Raw genomic sequence first — 7,705 nt, 5'->3', positions numbered from 1 at the left:
CCCCCCCCACCCCCCATAACCACAAAATTCAGGGAGGGTGGGCCAACCTGCTTCCTTCGTCGATTTCCAGAAAGAGGACGTCCCTCAGCCCTCGCAGTTCCTTCCCATGCGGCTCCTCCCGGACACCTGACTCCCACGTCCAATCAGGTAAGAGCAGCTATTCCCATTTTTTAACCCTTTCTCCCGGGACTATTCCTCCCCCCAGTCATGTAGCCCCTCTGATTAGTCTCTCCATGTCTGTTTGTGCCACAACAGCGAGTGACGTATCTTGTAATGAAATCTGACTTCAGAACGCTCACAGAACTTAGAACTGCTGAGGAAATCTTTCTTACTATGAGGAGATTTCTTCACTTACAAAGCAGCGAATTTATTATGATAATTGATTGCAGAAAACAAATCTGTCCCCAACGTGCATCATAAATCAACGGATCACCAACTGAATACAATAAGACACATTGCATAAATATCCCCCTATGTATCATGGTCCACCGTTGTCACCATCAGGAAGCCAGCCCAGTGCAATGATGTGCTGACGCAGGAGCATATAGACAGGAAGTGGCTGAAAGTGTCTGCAGGAGATCAGCAGCACTGAGATGGGAAACCAATGGAAAAAAATGAACACATTATTATTGAAAAAAGGCAATTTTATGATACAAAGTGAACAGAGGAAACCAATTGTCATCCCGCTCAGGTTCACAGCTACATTGTATAAACACACAGCCTGTAATTATGTATATACAAAGGTTCCGCCATATTTGCACATTACAAGTGGGGGAGGGGGGGCTGCCTATAGTTTACTGTAGTCACATCGGCTTATACAGACGTGAAATTCTGTACTTTGCACGGTCACTGCTCTTCAATGTATTTTAGAAGCCCAATAAATGTAAAAGACAACGGCTGAGAAAAACAAGAGCTGTTCATGTTCATTGGAAGACAAATGCTTCGCTCAGCTCTGAGCCTGAAACACTTCCAGAGCTTTTCTGGGCCCCCAGAATGTTCATCAGACCCCCTCCTGTTGGTGTTCATGTATCAGACCTTCCTTTCCGCCTCTGAAGTGACTCTAGTCACATGTGCTGGAGAACAGAATACGTCCCTCCCAGTGTTCACATATCACAAGGCCACGTCAGAAGAACAAACAGACACACCCTGACAAGTGGTTTCGATTACGGGAATACACATCACTGCACACCTGACGTGTTTACTCCATGCGTCCAACACAGAAGATATATTTGTTTCATTTCTGGATTACCCCGGGACAGTCAGGCAGTATGGATCATCCCGGGATAGTCAGGCAGTATGGATCCTCCCGGGACAGTCAGGCAGTATGGATCATCCCAGGACAGTCAGGCAGTATGGATTATCCCAGGATAGTCAGGCAGTGTGGATCATCCCAGGATAGTCAGGCAGTATGGATCATCCCAGGATAGTCAGGCAGTATGGATCATCCCAGGATAGTCAGGCAGCAGGGAACATCCCGGGACAGTAAGGGCTTGTTCACACCAAATGCAGACCAGATCTGCATGAGTTTCTGCACACGCAGTGCAGTGTGTTATGCCGCGTTTTTTGCGTTCAGGGCCGTTTTTGTTAAATATATATATTTAGTTTACAATAGGCTTTCAGGGCGTTTGCATGCGTGTTTGATGCATTTGCATGCGTTACAGAGCAGGTAAAATAGGGCTGCAGTTTTTTTACATGCTCTGGAACTGAACGCTGCGGTGTGAACTAGAGCCAAAAATACCATTGGAATACATTGGACGCAGTTTTGATCCGGTCTGTAACTGTTCTGCTGCGCTCCTGGAACGCGCTCGGTGTGAACTAGCCCTTAGGCAGTATGGATCATCCCAAGACAGTAAGGCAGCATGGAACATCACAGGATGGATTAGGATGTCAGGCAGGATGGATCATCCCAGGATAGTCAGGCAGTATGGATCCTCCCAGGACAGTCAGGCAGTATGGATCATCCCAGGACAGTCAGGCAGTATGGATCATCCCGGGATAGTCAGGCAGTATGGATCATCCCAGGACAGTCAGGCAGTATGGATCATCCCGGGACAGTCAGGCAGTATGGATCATCCCGGGATAGTCAGGCAGTATGGATCATCCCGGGATAGTCAGGCAGTATGGATCATCCCGGGATAGTCAGGCAGTATGGATCATCCCGGGACAGTTATACATGGAGGATGTTCCTAAAACATTCAGGCAGGGTGGATTGCGTAAGTACAGTAAGGAAGGGAGGAAGATACCAGAACATGCAAGATGATGCACTTCTTGTCTCCAGGGACAAGACAATCTTTCAGGGGAGCTCGTTTCCTTTGTCTCCAAATACCTGCCACATGGAGGAAATACTTGTGACGTACGCCCGGCCCAAACCCGCTGTACGTCAATCCCACGTGACTATACACAGTTCTGAATCGAGCGTGGGCTTCACAAGGACGTGGCCATACCACTCTCATCCTCACCCTGCACAGAGATTTCCCAGCTCGCGGAACACAACCTCAGGCCAGCAGACTGAGAGCGATCATCACCGGGGTTGGGTAACTCCGCAGTTAACCCTTTACACCCCAAACGTTCTCTGCTACCATGTGTTTTTTAACGGAAACACAGACCGATCCAAGCAAGTTCTGTGACAATTCAAAACACTTAAACAAAGTCTATGATATCTCTGTCCTCTCATAGAGGAATAGGACCGATCACTATACAGTACAGTCTATGATTTCTCTGTCCACTCATAGAGGAATAGGACCGATCACTATACAGTACAGTCTATGATTTCTCTGTCCACTCATAGAGGAATAGGACCGATCACTATACAGTACAGTCTATGATTTCTCTGTCCACTCATAGAGGAATAGGACCGATCACTATACAGTACAGTCTATGATTTCTCTGTCCACTCATAGAGGAATAGGACCGATCACTATACAGTACAGTCTATGATTTCTCTGTCCACTCATAGAGGAATAGGACCGATCACTATACAGTACAGTCTATGATTTCTCTGTCCACTCATAGAGGAATAGGACCGATCACTATACAGTACAGTCTATGATTTCTCTGTCCACTCATAGAGGAATAGGACCGATCACTATACAGTACAGTCTATGATTTCTCTGTCCACTCATAGAGGAATAGGACCGATCACTATACAGTACAGTCTATGATTTCTCTGTCCACTCATAGAGGAATAGGACCGATCACTATACAGTACAGTCTATGATTTCTCTGTCCACTCATAGAGGAATAGGACCGATCACTATACAGTACAGTCTATGATTTCTCTGTCCACTCATAGAGGAATAGGACCGATCACTATACAGTACAGTCTATGATTTCTCTGTCCACTCATAGAGGAATAGGACCGATCACTATACAGTACAGTCTATGATTTCTCTGTCCACTCATAGAGGAATAGGACCGATCACTATACAGTACAGTCTATGATTTCTCTGTCCACTCATAGAGGAATAGGACCGATCACTATACAGTACAGTCTATGATTTCTCTGTCCACTCATAGAGGAATAGGACCGATCACTATACAGTACAGTCTATGATTTCTCTGTCCACTCATAGAGGAATAGGACCGATCACTATACAGTACAGTCTATGATTTCTCTGTCCACTCATAGAGGAATAGGACCGATCACTATACAGTACAGTCTATGATTTCTCTGTCCACTCATAGAGGAATAGGACCGATCACTATACAGTACAGTCTATGATTTCTCTGTCCACTCATAGAGGAATAGGACCGATCACTATACAGTACAGTCTATGATTTCTCTGTCCACTCATAGAGGAATAGGACCGATCACTATACAGTACAGTCTATGATTTCTCTGTCCACTCATAGAGGAATAGGACCGATCACTATACAGTACAGTCTATGATTTCTCTGTCCACTCATAGAGGAATAGGACCGATCACTATACAGTACAGTCTATGATTTCTCTGTCCACTCATAGAGGAATAGGACCGATCACTATACAGTACAGTCTATGATTTCTCTGTCCACTCATAGAGGAATAGGACCGATCACTATACAGTACAGTCTATGATTTCTCTGTCCACTCATAGAGGAATAGGACCGATCACTATACAGTACAGTCTATGATTTCTCTGTCCACTCATAGAGGAATAGGACCGATCACTATACAGTACAGTCTATGATTTCTCTGTCCACTCATAGAGGAATAGGACCGATCACTATACAGTACAGTCTATGATTTCTCTGTCCACTCATAGAGGAATAGGACCGATCACTATACAGTACAGTCTATGATTTCTCTGTCCACTCATAGAGGAATAGGACCGATCACTATACAGTACAGTCTATGATTTCTCTGTCCACTCATAGAGGAATAGGACCGATCACTATACAGTACAGTCTATGATTTCTCTGTCCACTCATAGAGGAATAGGACCGATCACTATACAGTACAGTCTATGATTTCTCTGTCCACTCATAGAGGAATAGGACCGATCACTATACAGTACAGTCTATGATTTCTCTGTCCACTCATAGAGGAATAGGACCGATCACTATACAGTACAGTCTATGATTTCTCTGTCCACTCATAGAGGAATAGGACCGATCACTATACAGTACAGTCTATGATTTCTCTGTCCACTCATAGAGGAATAGGACCGATCACTATACAGTACAGTCTATGATTTCTCTGTCCACTCATAGAGGAATAGGACCGATCACTATACAGTACAGTCTATGATTTCTCTGTCCACTCATAGAGGAATAGGACCGATCACTATACAGTACAGTCTATGATTTCTCTGTCCACTCATAGAGGAATAGGACCGATCACTATACAGTACAGTCTATGATTTCTCTGTCCACTCATAGAGGAATAGGACCGATCACTATACAGTACAGTCTATGATTTCTCTGTCCACTCATAGAGGAATAGGACCGATCACTATACAGTACAGTCTATGATTTCTCTGTCCACTCATAGAGGAATAGGACCGATCACTATACAGTACAGTCTATGATTTCTCTGTCCACTCATAGAGGAATAGGACCGATCACTATACAGTACAGTCTATGATTTCTCTGTCCACTCATAGAGGAATAGGACCGATCACTATACAGTACAGTCTATGATTTCTCTGTCCACTCATAGAGGAATAGGACCGATCACTATACAGTACAGTCTATGATTTCTCTGTCCACTCATAGAGGAATAGGACCGATCACTATACAGTACAGTCTATGATTTCTCTGTCCACTCATAGAGGAATAGGACCGATCACTATACAGTACAGTCTATGATTTCTCTGTCCACTCATAGAGGAATAGGACCGATCACTATACAGTACAGTCTATGATTTCTCTGTCCACTCATAGAGGAATAGGACCGATCACTATACAGTACAGTCTATGATTTCTCTGTCCACTCATAGAGGAATAGGACCGATCACTATACAGTACAGTCTATGATTTCTCTGTCCACTCATAGAGGAATAGGACCGATCACTATACAGTACAGTCTATGATTTCTCTGTCCACTCATAGAGGAATAGGACCGATCACTATACAGTACAGTCTATGATTTCTCTGTCCACTCATAGAGGAATAGGACCGATCACTATACAGTACAGTCTATGATTTCTCTGTCCACTCATAGAGGAATAGGACCGATCACTATACAGTACAGTCTATGATTTCTCTGTCCACTCATAGAGGAATAGGACCGATCACTATACAGTACAGTCTATGATTTCTCTGTCCACTCATAGAGGAATAGGACCGATCACTATACAGTACAGTCTATGATTTCTCTGTCCACTCATAGAGGAATAGGACCGATCACTATACAGTACAGTCTATGATTTCTCTGTCCACTCATAGAGGAATAGGACCGATCACTATACAGTACAGTCTATGATTTCTCTGTCCACTCATAGAGGAATAGGACCGATCACTATACAGTACAGTCTATGATTTCTCTGTCCACTCATAGAGGAATAGGACCGATCACTATACAGTACAGTCTATGATTTCTCTGTCCACTCATAGAGGAATAGGACCGATCACTATACAGTACAGTCTATGATTTCTCTGTCCACTCATAGAGGAATAGGACCGATCACTATACAGTACAGTCTATGATTTCTCTGTCCACTCATAGAGGAATAGGACCGATCACTATACAGTACAGTCTATGATTTCTCTGTCCACTCATAGAGGAATAGGACCGATCACTATACAGTAGCGCTCTTCACAGAGGCAAGGACACTTTAAGTTCATATTTAGTGCGTAGAGATGAGCTTAACAAGTTTTAAAATCGTCCTTTTATAAAAGAAACGGTGCAGAAAATATACAGAAAAAGACATTAATAAAAAGAGACAAAATATATATACAACAGTAAAAATCAATGCAAATAAAGGTGAATAGTGAACAGTCCTGGAATTAGGAGTTCTGACAGGTTTCAGAGTTCATTAAGCAAAAGAGAAGTCTGAAGGGCTCTTCTTCAAGCAAGCTTTCAGCAGATGATGTCCAGAGATTAAAGGGGAACTGTCCTACGATGTTAAGACTTCTTGATTTTGCTGGAGTTCCTTTCTTATGTTTTAAAACAAAAGCCTTTCTAGTTGCTTTGACAGCATATTTTATTAGCCCTTTAGGGGGGTGTCACGGAGCCGGCCCCTAGGGCAGGGCTGGGGATAGAAATCAGGAGGGGGAAGAACCTTTATTTTACACTATCACCGCCCAATTCCAAATTATGAAATGTAGCTGATATTGTAACTCAGGTTTATGACTTTCGGGTGAATGCCGGGTCACCTGGGTCATTACCTCTAACATACCTGCTCATGTTTATATTAACTTGTCCACTGGTAATAGATGAGTGCCTGGTGACATGCCTTTAATTAGGGACAGCTATAAAAGGCTTAGAAGGTTAGGGTTAGGGTTAGCACTTGGGGTGAGCGTAGGGCGGCGTACGGCCGCGCACTCCCATAGAGAAGAACGGGGGCTGCGTACTAATCACACGCAGCACCTGTCCTTCCGGGGAGCTGCCCGATACGGCCGTGCACGCAGCACGGAGCTGTACACGGTCTTTTCTCGTGTAAATGAGGCCTAAAGGTAGAGAAATGCATAGCACTAACTCCTTTACTACACATTTTAGATATAATCAGGGCTGTCCCAATAATGAGGCAGTATCTCAATGGGGGGCAGCAGGTGTGAGGGGGGGCAGCAGGTGTGAGGGGGGGGCAGCAGGGTGGGGACCATAACATCCCCCTGGGCAGGGCACTCTTGCCCAGCTCACTGATGTTTGTTGCCAGGGAGATGAGCGGGATACTCTGGTTGGTGTCCCGCCGAGCTCCTAGCAACCGGTGACATCAGCGCTCGATAGCCTCAGGGGGCAGATAGCACAGCGATATAAATATGTTTTTGTGCTTTTTATGGTAATATAACACTGTACCACCTCTTAACCCCTTCGTGACGGGAGACGTACAGTGTACGTCCGTCACAAAGTGGCTATATGACTGGCCACGTACACTGTACGTGCCGAGTTATATTAGCCTCTGTAATGCTGGTAACTGCTGATTCTCAGCAGTTCCAGTCATTAATTAATGCCTCACTATTGAGACATTCATTAATGAAATAGTTAAGCTTTTTTAAAAGCTTCTTTCTTTCATTAATGAAAGAATGAAGCCTTTACATTCAGATACGGGTTCGCTAAATAGCG

This window comes from Nanorana parkeri, unplaced genomic scaffold (genome assembly GCF_000935625.1).
Source record: "Nanorana parkeri isolate BGI_ZX_2015 unplaced genomic scaffold, ASM93562v1 scaffold538, whole genome shotgun sequence".
Classification (NCBI taxonomy): Eukaryota; Metazoa; Chordata; class Amphibia; order Anura; family Dicroglossidae; genus Nanorana; species Nanorana parkeri.
This window is presented reverse-complemented; position numbering follows the sequence as displayed.